This window comes from Varroa destructor, unplaced genomic scaffold (assembly GCF_002443255.2).
Source record: "Varroa destructor unplaced genomic scaffold, Vdes_3.0 BEIS01000004.1, whole genome shotgun sequence".
NCBI lineage: Eukaryota > Metazoa > Arthropoda > Arachnida > Mesostigmata > Varroidae > Varroa > Varroa destructor.
Window position 1 is genome coordinate 38,619,510 of NW_019211457.1, and position 14,350 is coordinate 38,633,859.

Genomic DNA, 14,350 nt, shown 5'->3' on the forward strand with positions numbered 1-14,350 from the left:
TGGTGTGGTCAGTATGGCATCATTTGCCACAGCTAAGGAGGGTTAGACCTTCAGAATCGTTCCTTGTTGACGACTTCACCAATGTATTCATTGACAGAATCAAACACCACAGTTTTAAGTGAAAGCAAATACCTAGAAAATAGATAGGCACCCAACCAGGCTAATAATGTTACCTGAGTTCACAGTTACAAGCCACTCGTACTTTAACAATACCCTACTCAAAAACGTATACATCACAGGCATAGTACAGCGTATTGATTTCTCACCCCAATGTTTTACGATTGGGCCACTTTGCGAAACCCAGAACACCAGCCCGAATGACATTGATTTGCTTTACACAACATTATTTTTGGCCGCATTCCCTATTTTATCAGGCCCATCTGTATCGAGTCTGTCATCAACCATAAATGTGGTGTACATCTAGAGTTCTCGTCAAGCATTTCTATTTCTTTGTATCAGTAACATACAGTTATTAGGCTGTGGGTCGTACAATGCTTTATTAAAACGTCTCGGATGCAATGTGATCTTGGTATAGGTAATAACACAATGAGTCGTTTTGGTTCTCCACTCAGAGCAAAACCTATGCTACGCTCGCGTTGAACGTTTATACAGAGACACACACTTCCTGCAGGCCCCGAATGCAAAATTAATTACTCTTTGTGTTCTTTAGCCTGTGCCTGACCTCTTCCGATCCACTGTTCGGTTACGCTGTCCAGTCGAGCCATTTGGGAACCTGGCCTGATTCTTGAAGGCCTCATTCTGAAAATGTTCTGTCTGAGCGTGCGGCCAAGTGCCGACTGTTTACATGGCTTAGGTCCGTTGGCGGCTCGTGATCATTATTAGTCATTGTGCCCATTGCTGCGATGACTGAACGCTAGCGTAGGTCTCATTTTTAGGTTGACCCCTCTGACGATAATGGCGATGACGCCTTTCCTCGTGTGTAACACATTCTAGGTAGGTACAACGCAGAATTGTAATCGAAAACGGTACGTTCAGCTGACTTGGCAAGATCGTGCGCGACCTGAATCGGAGAAACAGTGACACTCATCGACACAACTTTTCGTGGCTAATAGGTAACTGTATGATTCGTAGAAACTGATCAATGACGAGTTGAAATCTAATGCATCAATAATATAACGTTGAAAATAGTCCCGTATAGACTTTGGATAATGAGTCGCTAAGTTGGCTTTCCAATTTTCCTTGAACAAAGGATAGCTCAAATGTAGCAGACTGCTCTAGTTAATTCTAACCCAAATGATTCATAAATGTACTCATATGCTTCTGGCGATCTCTAGTTAAAAAAGCTAACCCGAGCTAGATCTCTCTCTCTCTCTTTATATATATATATATATATATATATAATGGCAGAAGACTGCACATTAGTCGCCCGTACTTACGGTTTGTAGCTACAACTTTTATTCCAATCATTATTTCATTATGCTTGCCACTGTAGAACTGGCTTAAGTATGAGAAACTGTGCCATTGTCTGGCATTGAGAAATTCTAAAAATTCAAATAGCTTTGTGACACGCTGCTTACTAGATTGAATGGCTTTTTTGTCCTTTCTCCATAGAGGCCGGGATTGGCTTTAGTCACCTGGTGTCCTTGCGTAGCAGTCCCCTCGAGTCTCGCAGGCTGTGGGCGAGTGGAGCCCTTTCTTCCGGTATCCCTCTCAGGAGGCCGAAGATTAAATAATACCACTTTGACATTTGTCTTGTTGCTCCCCTCTTTAGATGGCAATATTGGTAGTTCTGGTCGTAAGTACAAATTACCGTGAAGTTACAGGCTGTAAGAGGATTGTTTAATTTACTTTTCCGGGTGCCGACTGTATAGGACTGAGCGTTCGCGACGTAACTACCATCTGCAGAGTCTTGTCGATCCTTTCTACCAACTTAGTTTTGTATCGGTCTATGTAATGGTCTAGATTCTGTACTCCTTTCCCTACGAATGCTTCAATCTGAAGGCGTTGGTTGAATCTCTTCAAACCTACCCCATCGGTGGATAGCTACGGAAACTGCTTATCCTTTTAATCGATTGTTGCATTCTCTGCATGGCAACTTGTGTATCTGTGACAAGATTTTTCGAATTGGTGACTGAGACATGGCGGTTTGCTGGCCATGATCTTCAGATTCTGTCATCCCAAAAACCAAACCCACTCAGTGGTTCCCCAAGCATGCTTAAGAATTTTTAATTGACACAATATAAGTTTATGCAGGTAACGCGTTTTCATCAATTGTGTGTAGCTTACTACGTTCAGCTGATACGCACAGAACAACGGCACGGTCTGATCTAGTGCTATTTAGTATATTTGATCAGCTGATCGGATTGTATGAATGGCATTAAAGTGGAATAACTGGGAAAATAAAATAAGCTGCTCTATCGAACACATTCTTGACGTCAGCGGCAGGAACGGTTAGCACGACAAAAAAATCGACGGGCCAACGATCTGTTGTTCGATCGTGTACCTGCAAGGGTCAGCTCCAAGCGCGGGAAAACCAGAGATTGTTTGCTCTAGCGCTGCTACTTTTACAGCATGGCTATAGAGCGGAGTATCCGTCCGCGCGCGCGCGCGCGCGCGCGCGCCCAGAATTGTCATATAACGACTGACAGTACGGGAGTGACTTACGAAACGGACGTTGACCTCTCGGCTACTTCGGGCCTGACCTGAACGCTGTGCTGCTAAAGGTGAGAAGCAGCACCCATTCTCATAAACCCGTTTTAGATGACGTCACTGATGTGGGTGATCCGGGTCAATTTCTATCTTGGCACTAGTTACATCTGGAGCGCTAGCTGTTGTGTCCTCTCACTGAACCGATAGCCCTTCTTCCAGAAGCTACATTCATCGTTCCTGGAGTCTTTTCCCACTGGAGCCCGTGAAGAAACGTTGGTTCTGTTCATACACATGGGATAATTTCACAACAGAGCGATGCACCATTAAAGCAATTCGAGTGGCGCATTGCTACAATATTTTTGCTCAAAAGGGAAATAGGTTTTTCATATCGAAATAACAGAATACAGTAATTGTACTATAAATTTATAAGAATCTAGCTGCGAGTGTTTAGAGTACATACGTTGTACTTGTATTCTAAAGGTTTACCTAGGTGATAAATAAACAGCGATTTGAAAGCACATTGGACCTCGCCTACCTACACGTATTAGTTTATCATTACATCGTCGTTTCCTGGCTTTATCAAGCCATCCTGAGTAACTCCCAGTAGACAGAAAGCTCGTTCATTGTTACGGGTAACAGAGGTAAATCCGGCGTGCGCCAATGGTGGCTGATCTACAGATTATATTATACTAAATGCAGATGTTGAATGGTGATAAATGCATTGTCCTGCCTTGATGGGCAAGTAGAGGAACAATGACAGCGAACGAATAGAAAGAGCTGTCGACAATCAGCGTGCTCTAGCCGTACTTAGTTAACATAGTGCTGGGAACACTTCGTAAACAACTGAGAAAGCATAGAAGAACTAAGAAACTCACTGGCGTCTAGTGAGTAGCATAATCAACTGCAACCTCAAAGACACCCGTCGAAAAATGTGGAGCGCCTTTGACCAGTAGCCGTAACTATCATTTTTCAAAAGCCTTTCTCGGTTTCCATTAGCTGCCTGCCTCGCCTCCCTATAGAGTGCAATGTTCCTTATAGGCACCACTTAGTTTCTAATATCAATAGCATTCCTTTCGATATTCCACACATTGTATTTAATTCAGTAGCCAGTGTAAAAAAGACCCACGATATGCCTGCAAACTATACGAAATGTATGTTGATTCTTGCCGTGCGGCGTCATTGATCATATATCAGTCATAATGTACTTTCATTGCCTAAACAACTCGAAAAAATGGAAGCAGAAAGATACGCATTTACCTTTTTAGGGTTTACCCGTGTACTTGAGAGGGGGCGAAATTCTTCCGAAGATTCCAGCAGCTCGAAAAATGTCGTCCATCAACGTAACGCGTGGACTTTGAACATTTCGTTTGTTTGAATTCGTGCGTGGTCAGTATAATAGGAAAGAGCCATCCATTTTAGCTCTTATTTTTGACAGCGACTGTCAAGCGGTTGTCCGTAGTTGTTCTGTCTGTTACGATAATAGCCTTACTCGGTCTGAATGTCTTCAGGGATCGGTCTTCGTCAAAGTCAACGACGGAGACATACTTCTTTCTCCGTGTGTCCAATGGCTACGTCAGTGCATGGTCCTTTGGGAATATAGCCTAAGTCCAAAAACATTGTTGGTTGGCTAACTCCAATAGATTGCTATGGCAATTGTTAGCATGTCTAATTATTGAAAGACCTACGCTTCCTATAGTCTTTAAAAACATGAAACTTAAGTGGTTGAATTTTAAGCCGTAAGGCTTACGGTGACCCTCATCGGCTAGTGAAGTGTTCCAGTTGATAGACATTTCATAGTTAGGTAAATTAGTGTTACATATTTTATTTTGCATATAAAAACTGCATCCATTTAGTGACTTCACGTGAGCTGAATAAAGCTTTTTAGATGATGACATGCGGACTAACATACAATTAGGATGAGATTCGTTGGGAAAAGGCTTCAGCTATTTATAATTGAAATAGTATGATAAGTTTATTTTTGCTGGTTAGTGGACGTAAAAACAAAAAAAAAAAAAAGAAGAATATGCATAATCAAAATATCACATAGGTTATACTTTTTCCCGCGAATCGAATCTTCGAACAGAACGTACATCAGCCCAGGAACGTGCTATAATCTTCAAAGGTTAGACATGGCGGTCCAGGTCTTCTATTGGACAGTGCTCTGTTTACTAGCTGGTTACTGAGTGACGTCAGAAGCTATTTTTATCGATTCGTCAATATGATAGTTTTATGGATCGCACGTGAAGAACCCCGTGAGTAACTGACGTCAAAATGCTACAATTGTATTTGTACTCTTAATTATACAGCTTAAACATTTATGATCTTCACGCAGCCTGGCAAACGGGTGCAGATTAGCCAATGTGGGTCTCCATGAATAATAAAAGCAATACTTAGGCGCGCTCCAACGCTATTTTCATAGGCGGAAATCGTTTAATCGATGGGCAGATCAGTCGAACTAATGGACTACTGCAAGCAGTAGCCATCATGGATCGGGTCGCGCTTGACGTCGCTTGACTCCAGCAATTTTAGGCACAGCATCAGGAGTGTTCCCTAATAAACTGTTTTTTGCTCTATTCATTGTTCACAGGCACGTAACGGTATCCGTCTATCCTGTCCACGTCCACGTGCACGTCGTTCGCGTTGAACTTGGGTACACGAACGTCCCAAAACAGTACTGAAGTTTAATCTCGATTATACCTCAACGATATAAGGTTTTTAATAATAATCTAAAACAAATCTTCTTCATCATAGCTACGTAGTGGGAAGAGGTATTTACTGTACGTTCAGAAGAATGACTCTCGAATCACACAGGGCTAGCCTCAGTTGCATACACGGTCACCTAAGCACCATGAATTATGTATTGGTTCGTAGACTAGACGAACAAAGGCACCACAAAAGCCAGGAGAAAGTAGTCTATTTTTTGGTAACATTCAGCTACTGAGTATTGCCAAGTTCTCTTAGGACACATAACGGATCATCGTTGTGTGTGAAGACAGTATATGTAGTATGCCATCTATTTTAGAATAAATAACAACAACTTATCCGTTAGTAATATTTTTCTATTCGTGGCTGCCTCACCTTTAGGAGTTTGTTTGCTGTCGACTATTTTAATTGCCGACTTTTTTTTTTGTTCATCCCCCCCCCCCCCTACTTACGCAAAATTAGGAATCTCTCTCTCACAAATGATCTTTTATGTCTAGTCGAAATAAAGCAAATATAATAATTTTATCGAAAGACGGACAACCGTACGTTATCCTAGATGGAAACCATGCAGTGGCGCCTATCTATGTTTTGCCGATGGTTACAATTACGACTACTCATCTCCCCGTTTTACTCTCACGGCGACGGCGTCGAGCTGGCCGCCGACTGGTTGACCCGCAAACTGCTAGCTCTACGGTTATTCACTCGGTGATGATTGAGGCTGTTGTCGTTGTCGCTCGTCGAGAGTAGTACGAGCTGACGTTGGGCAGAAACACGAAGGCGCTGAGACAGCAGCAGCAGCAGCAGCCGCCGTACATCGGAAGATTAGAAGACAAAAGCTGGGTCTCAAAAATGAACAGGTTACAAGATACCCAGCATGGACGCGTCTTTTGTGTGAAGCCAAAAATATCTTCTAACATTAGAATTTCTAGTGTTGACTGCAAGATCGGCCAAAAAGGAATCATGATGCTGTATGTCCAAGTGTGAACAACTACAATTATCCTTTACATCTCCTCATTCACCTCACATTTTACCTCAAACGGCCTATGTATAAGATGAACCACTCCTGCGGACAGTGCATAAGTATATATATATAAATTAAAAGATTACAATTTTTTAATTCAGATGCTAAACACACAGACTAAATTGCTAATCTTTGGTTTTAAATTATACGAAACGTCCTCTTGGTGGCACCAGTGAGCGAGGCGACCTTGACATGTCGAAACTTATTGGATTTTCGCTCAGTAACGTTTTATATGTAGTACTCGAACGGGTTAAAATCTGAAAGCTATTCTGTGCTTGTTCCAATACATATCTGTATTCTCTCGGCCTTTGTGAGTGGAGACGCATGCTCTTCGTTCAGACACTTCAGCATTCTGTGGCTGCACAATGGCTTGCAGAAAGATTTATTTAGCTATGTGCTTGGTTTTCTGAAAGAAGTATGGTGACATAACGTATCGTTCACTGGATCCCCCATTTAGAATATGAACGTTAGCCGAAGATCTGTGTATACGCCCGACAAACACATACTTTGGATCGTAAGCGGACAACAATTTCTAGGATTCATTTTTGCGTCGAGGACAAAAAATCTCTGATCAGAAAAAACCTTCCGTTTGAGATTTGAAATAATTAACTAGCCAATAACATTGGTCCAATTTCCTAGATTTCAGTATCTTCACTTTGACGGCATATGAGGCGTCCAGAGGTCTTCATGAGTAATCCGAAACATCGTAGGTTCATTTATATGAAATCTATTCACTAGCGCCCTGATCGAAGCCGAAGGATTATTTAATATGCACATCTAGATAACTTTCATGTCCACACTTTTACTTCTCTGCTGTGTATTTTTTAAAGTGCTGTCATCGAAGCAGCTTCTGCCTCTTCAACAGCCGCGTACCGACCTGTGATTCTCTACATTGTCGATTTTGGCTAACCTAAGAAGCTTACAATGTCCCAGTAAAGATTAGGTAACAACTAAGCCTCGTTTGAATTCTAAAGTCGATGCACTACTGCTCTTTACCGAATATTAGAGAATTAAATTTACTGTCTCAGGAAAAAGTTGGCTATCTCCTAATATTAGGAGTGGCGGAGACACGCATGCGCGCTCCGGCAAACAACCCGCCAAAATTTGTTTCAGTTTAGGTGCCGTACTCTCCGCATGCAGCGTGGAACGTTTGAATTTGACGAATGATGGCGGGCTGCTTGTCACAGCGAACATACGCTTACCCGCTGTTTTAACTACAACAAAAACTATAAACACGAAAAAATAATTTCGAAAACGACCTGCTGTTTTCGAAATTCAAAAGGACGTTACTGTCCGCTGTGTTCAGGCGTAACGAACTCTTCACCAAGAGTACAAGCTTTCTATATTGTTTTAAATCGACGGCCTGCGTTTTCACCATTTTTGCTACGGCTTTTAAAATGCAAGAGACATTTTAAGAAAACAGACCGGGAGATTTTCTATCGAGTTTGTATTTAAAGGGATCGAATTTAGGGTTCAATAATTTAACGGGCATCTTGCTAAGTCATTCAGCTAAGCCCCAACGGCTAATCTTTGGAGACTTCCTGCATTATTTGTGATTGCGGTTCGCTTTGAGCCCTTGCATTTCTGGGACCTTTGCCCCGCTATCAGCCCAAAATTTATTTCCAATGGAATTTTTTTTATCTAGCGCGTTTAAGTAACGCTTTAACGAATATGGGCATTTTGAAAAATATTAGTGAGTGGCCTCAGGTTATAAATTCAAGATGTAAGGCGACTGCTCGCAGGAGTGATCCCTACAGCATATGCACAAAGTTTCCTCGAAGCACCTGTTCTTATTTATTTCGCCTTGAAGCGGTCTTGAAAACACTTACAAGGAAAAGTCCGAATTTACATGATTACATTGTCCATAGTAGGTGGTATTCGATGGTTTCTCTTACAGTAATACGAATGCCTATCGTCGCTCAATAATGTCAAGAAGTATACACGAGGAAGCAATATTTATACGAACAAAATTTGTCTATTATTCAGGGCAAAATCTTCAAAGATAAAATGAAACAAGAAACAGTTCTCGAGGGATGCTTAATTCTGATAGATAAAATTCTACCAATACATATTCAGATTTCGATGTGAGAACGAATGTACACTACAAAGCGGTCGTCAGCCTGACGGTATGTGCACTTCGCAAAATGCCATTATGCTCTATTATTATTGGGCGTCAACAGGAACATCAGCACATTTCAGAGAAAGATCTGGATCCAACTGTTCTAAGCGTTTCCACGTGTTGAAGGCTCGCTACCTACCGCCGTTAAATATTGCCATTGCTACTGTTGCGTATTTTTTTCATCCTCGCCTTTAGAGGGAAGTAACGAAGTAGATGAATAGAGGAAAGCTGTTTTAAAGCTCCTGATTGTAGCGATATCATCGTCAGCCATCAGTAAGCCTTGACATTTGCTATGACTAACAGCAGTACAAGCACGCTTAAGCACTAGAAACTAGTAGGATGTCGTTGGTGTCACTGCCCCTGTGCCTTTGCTATCGTAGACAGTACAGGCTGTGCCTCTACGGGTCGCCGCAAAAAAAAGGCGCGTACCTTTTGCTGCTGAAAAGCGATAGGCTACAGTTGACGACGGACGCAAGAGAAGCAGTGGACCGTTGCTTGTAACCGCGCTTTCCCTTTTGCCCCGTCAGCCATCGCTGACGAGCTACGCTACCTCGAACAGCTTTCGAGGCGGCCGATCAGGCCTTTGGGAATCCGTTGTCAGCACGGTTACCGCCACAAGCCGATCTGCGAACACAATCGCGAGGCGAACGGATGCTGAATGAACGATTGCGTTTTAAGGCGAGGCGTTTAAAGGCGACTAGCCAGCCATGCTGTTGACTGTTAGCTTCAAACGGTAGACTCAATAATCATAGCTGGCCGTGTCTCCTGCAGTTTACGCGCGTGTCCATATCAGACGACTACCGTTCTAGCTGGTCGTTGTCATTAAAAGACTTAACTCATCTAACGTTATAACGCCATTGATGCAGGAACACAGCGGCAGTGTCGCCAGCAGTAGTCTACCGAACCGCATATATGGCATTACAATGTATGTCAGCGTCACTGAGGCTGAACTGACTTGGAAGGAAGGATGTCCATATGACCAGGTTTTCGAAAGAAAGACGACGAGATTATGCCATGTCTATCTCTTCCCCTTTCTCTCCATTTCAGTATCGGCCTCCACTAGCGGGCGCCATCAAGTGTCTGTGTCTGTCCTTTGAGTGAGGCCATGCTTGCTTGTTGCATCGGTCGGTGTGTTCGCATGCCTGCCGTCCGTTTGTGTTAAGCAGTTATTTCGGTAGTGATAGTCTCGTTCTCAGTCGCCTGAAGAGTCGGTTCCCAGGCCGACTATCGACTGCCGACTAATGAGTACTGTTGCACTGGAAATTTAAGTGGCGGTGGCCACCGGCTACCACAGTAGAATCATCGTTGTCAACGTCGTAAGCGGTAGTCAAAACAAGGCATACACATAACGTGGTGTTCTCTAAGCCGCTATACTATACAACAGGCCGCATGGTGTCACATGCTAATATAACTGCTAAGTAAGGCCTGAAAACAGAAAGATAGTGAGAGAAACAACTCTACCTCTACAAAAGCTAGCGACTCTGCTCATTTTTACAAGCGACTACATCATTGTTTAATATGCGCTTCTTCCTTCTCGTTCCCGCACTCCTCCTTATCGTTCCGACGTTCTACCGCGAGCCTGCCTTCCTTCCACATCTTCAATGTTGACTACCTCACCTCTCAAACATGATTGCTACCGCCATCGGCCATGACCGCCATAATCACCTGTGTTTTCGATAGCTTCGACAAGGCTCCGAGGACTCTCTAGTTGGCTTGCCAACTACCCAGTATAATTCACCAGCCGGAACGGCGACAGTCGACAGTTGTGTCATTATCGATCAGTGTTGAGGCGGACCCACTCTGTATGCCTAACGCTGAAGACCTGGTATTAGGAGTGCCAGCAGCCCCATCTGTATTCAGAAAAGATACAGGAAATATTCACCGGGTTTGTATTATAGAGAAGACTTCTGAAGCGGCGCTGAGCACCTCATACGGGTCTAAATGTTGTGTTAGGCAGAACTTAAATCCTATCGTATCATGTTTGCTTTTATGTATTTCTTTGCTTTTTTACTGTTTAGCTCACTCTGTTTTTCATACGTTTGCATTATGGAAAGTGCGGATTAGATGTGTTTGCTTGATAAACAATACATTGACTTGCTTGAATGGCAGAGGGGTCCCTTTCGCTGATTCGTTTACCGATTGGTATACTCCTATATGGCGCGAAAAATCTACGTTGTCCATCATTAATAACGGTAGGGACGAAAAACATCTAACACACAACCTGTGAACGTTGAGTAGAGCTTGTATAGTGTACGTAATAGAATGATAAATTGCAACTTTAGTTATTTATGGTTTGCTATTGATTGTCTTTTCCCAGTACGATTAACATTCTATTGATCTCGCTGCCTGTTCAGTTAATTAAATACGCACATATATATGAAAAAACAGTCTTCTCCTATCTTCGAATTCAGAATCTTCCTCCTTCAGACGATGTCCACACTTCGTAAAATATACTATTTGCGTAAAATAAATCCGTTTACAGTCCGCTGACACAGGCACCGTCCACACTGACTTTTTTGATTTTACTAGCAAAACTAGCTCTCTAGCCATTATTGTTCCATTATGAAGACCTGTAAGGCCTGTAGGGTGGTCTATTCTCAAAGACAGTCGTATGCCAATGCAAATTCTGTTATGTTAGGACACAGTCCTCTCGTAATTAGTATCATCTGCAGTGCATCGTAAATGGCCCACCACATTATTCAACGCCCCTGGACAATTCTAGATAAATATAATTCCATATATATTGTGAAATGAACTCCTTAACAATATCTGTTCTGCTAATTTAAAACTTGTAAATAATGCTATTTTAGGTGACGGATATTTCGATGGAAATGACCAAAGGACGCAGCCTAGCAGGTGTCGTTACACAAGTCGGCCTATAATCACTCAGACATTTATTTGTTGTCGGATATTAGATATAAAGAAAAAAACGTGTCCGTCAAGAAGTCTGTATGGGCCGTTTAAGCGTTATGTGGTTAACATGTGCTGTTTTCCTTTACAACGAGTAGCAGTAGCGTTACGAAGAAATCCACTGCTAAATTGGACCTAGATACTTGTCGTGTGGCGTGGATAGGCCTATGTAAACTAACGAACCAATGTACCTAGATTTCCATACATAGATTCAATAGACAATAGAAAAGGTCACAAATAGTACCATTTTATCTACTCGACTAGAAACTCGGTTATTTCTAGCAGCTCTTGTCAGCCCGATGAAGCAGATCATGGAAGCAGATACGAACTGGTTGACAGAAACTAACCGATAATAATCGACTACCTGAAGCCTGAGACCGTCAAATATAGGTTACGAAACTGTCTGTGTACTGAATGGTAATTCCACATTGCAACGTATAAATATTTATTTTCTAATAACACTAGTATTGATTAGTCCACCATCTTATAAAAGGCGAGTAATAAAATACTGCGAAGGCCAAACTGTCATCGTCAATTCAGTGGCAAAGAATTGGCCACAAAACCTACGGCAATGTCGTGTCTAGTCCTGATCTATCCATTTCTAATTCTACCGGCCTGACGTTTGTGTGCATTTAATAAACGATTAGGCAATTGTTTCTTGTAGGAGACAGGTGCTAAAACCGCGTTGTCTCTTTCTTAATTTCTAATGCTAAAAGCCCGTACTTGTTGATTCATATATTAGGTTATTGCTCTCATAAGCAATTCGGTAAAACCTGACTGTGTAAGATATAGCTTGAATGAGAACACACGAAGTTAATGATTGAGACTAGACAAGAACGAGCATACGAGATAAATGAGGTCACAGCCAATTAACTGAAGTACAACACGCCGCCAAGGATCTCTCTGTGTATCAAGCTACGCTATCGCCTCTTACGCCGCTTTGCGCCGGTACACACCTGCGTGTCTAATCATCATCACAAACTTCTCCAGCAATCGCAACTCTTCTGTACTAAACCTTGTATATGCGTTGACAAGTTGTGACCACTGTCTTTATATTGCATTGCAGAGCAATCAGCAGGCCTATGCCTTACCAAAGGTAACTCTGAACGCATCGATCAGATGCAGTGCCGTCAGAAGATGATAGTATTATACGAAAAAGAAACCTGTTGGCCAAAGTGTTTTGTGTAGAAATACTCACAGCATGTTTTTTTCCGTGCTATCGAAACATTTTTTAGGAACCTTTTTTGTGAATTTCGCAAAGGAATGCTTTGTTACTGCATGATGTCGAACGTTCGAAGTCTGGTAACTCTCTTTTGAAACGATTACAGGGTGCTATACTAATACTTTTCGACCATCTTGCCAAGAGATCTCGAGACTCGTCGATTTTGTCTTCAACTTTCTATATTGTCTCAATTGTCTAAAGTCAGCGTTTCTACTGGTCGAAAGTTGTACAGATTCATCTAGTGATTATATCCAATCCGTAGAAGGAACCTTCTTTGTCCTTCTTTCAAGTAAATCTGAGTCGATAAGTCAAAAAAGATTCCAAATTATGTATGCGTAAAGAATCGAAGGTAATGCCCTGCACTGCGCTTTGTCAACTTCCGGTAGGTCACGTATTATGTCCTAAGACTGACAAGTTGATTATAACATCAAGCATCTTCCATAAAGAAAATCGGAGGTCCAAGTTACCAGCCTGAGACGGAGACCTGACGGCACGGTTTTGCGTTGCATGTGACCGTCAAAGGCATTTTTGAAGTCAATCTATATCGCATCGATAATAAGAGCAGTTGCCTTCGAAAAATAGCGGACCTTTGCTTTCCGTACGCGTATGTCCGTGGCGGGCTAATCTTCGTTTTTTTTTTACGTTTGCCATAAGAGTAAACCACTCCTTCCACGATTCGTAATATACTACTGCGGATGATATGGGCCGCTTGGTACATAAGTTGCTGTGCTTTCCACTTGTGTGCACGTAAAAGATCCAGGATGCCTATTCATCATATTAGGCCTTTTTCAAGGGACCGCTGAAAACATTATTTCAATCTTTGGAAAATTCGAACATAGCATTTTCGAAAAATTTGTTGTATCTTTGCATAGTTTTAATTCATCTTTTTATTCCTTTCTTCTACTCTGTTGTACGCGATAGCTTCAGATTGATCGAACGGATCTATACAGGAAACAATCCTGCCAAACGTCGATACCCGCGGATCATTCCTGCACGTACCCCTAAAGTGACTTCATAACTTCATCCGCATTCTCAGAATCGTTTAAGACCTTCAAGTAGTCATCACAGGCCAGAACGGACAGATCATCGTTAATTTTTAGTCTCAACATTGAACTCCAAAAAGCCGCGGACAATTTTAGAGTGTACGATACTTTTTACCAGGGGTCCTATATGCTGAGAAACTTTGGCAGAGCTTATTGAAGCCCTTCATGCAATTATATAGGTTGGCTGATCTTCGCGTAAGGCCAAGGAGCGTGCTAACTCTTTACCTTTTTCTTCTCGTTACGATCTCTGGTTACGTCAGTACCTTCCTGTTATACGAATTTGTTGCTGACAACTGGAGGGTCAACCTTCATACTATAGCGAAATAGAATGGCCGTGCACTTCAACAAAACGACAAGGCCGGCAACAATTTGATGTTCTCGTTTGTTATAATGGGTAGAGAATTCAACAGTCGGTTGAGTAAAGTGCATTCTCCACGAAAAACGTCTCAATCGAGGTTTGTATCTCTATATTTGTCGTCATGTGTAGACAAATGCACCCATTGGTACCCGCAAGAACGACATCCACAGTGAAATTGTTACAGCATCAAAATCTTTGTTTTTATGCGTGTTAAACCTGCTCTCCTCTGTCGCCTCCCTCTTATAATGCCGGCTTGGCCAAATAATCGAAGGACGACAGGGCTTTCGCAGGCACACGGCGTCCTATAGTCGTCAATAGACGGAACGAAAAAAGTCCATTTGACAGCTGCATTCCCGTGGAAGAA

The 14,350-nt window shown here is 42.3% G+C and overlaps 2 long non-coding RNA genes across 2 annotated transcripts; one reads left to right on the plus strand and one right to left on the minus strand.

Moving 5' to 3' along the window:
* Positions 1-376: 376 nt before the first annotated feature.
* LOC147756175 (uncharacterized) lies at positions 377-9,017 on the minus strand. Its single transcript, XR_015325660.1, has 4 exons — positions 8,883-9,017; positions 3,868-4,211; positions 1,539-2,889; positions 377-1,021 (listed from the first exon to the last, which is right to left on the minus strand). It is a non-coding gene; the product is annotated as an uncharacterized LOC147756175 (long non-coding RNA).
* Positions 9,018-9,538: 521 nt separating this feature from the next.
* On the plus strand, positions 9,539-11,432 carry LOC147756176 (uncharacterized). The gene is made up of 2 exons (XR_015325652.1): positions 9,539-10,338; positions 11,264-11,432. It is a non-coding gene; the product is annotated as an uncharacterized LOC147756176 (long non-coding RNA).
* Positions 11,433-14,350: the final 2,918 nt, after the last annotated feature.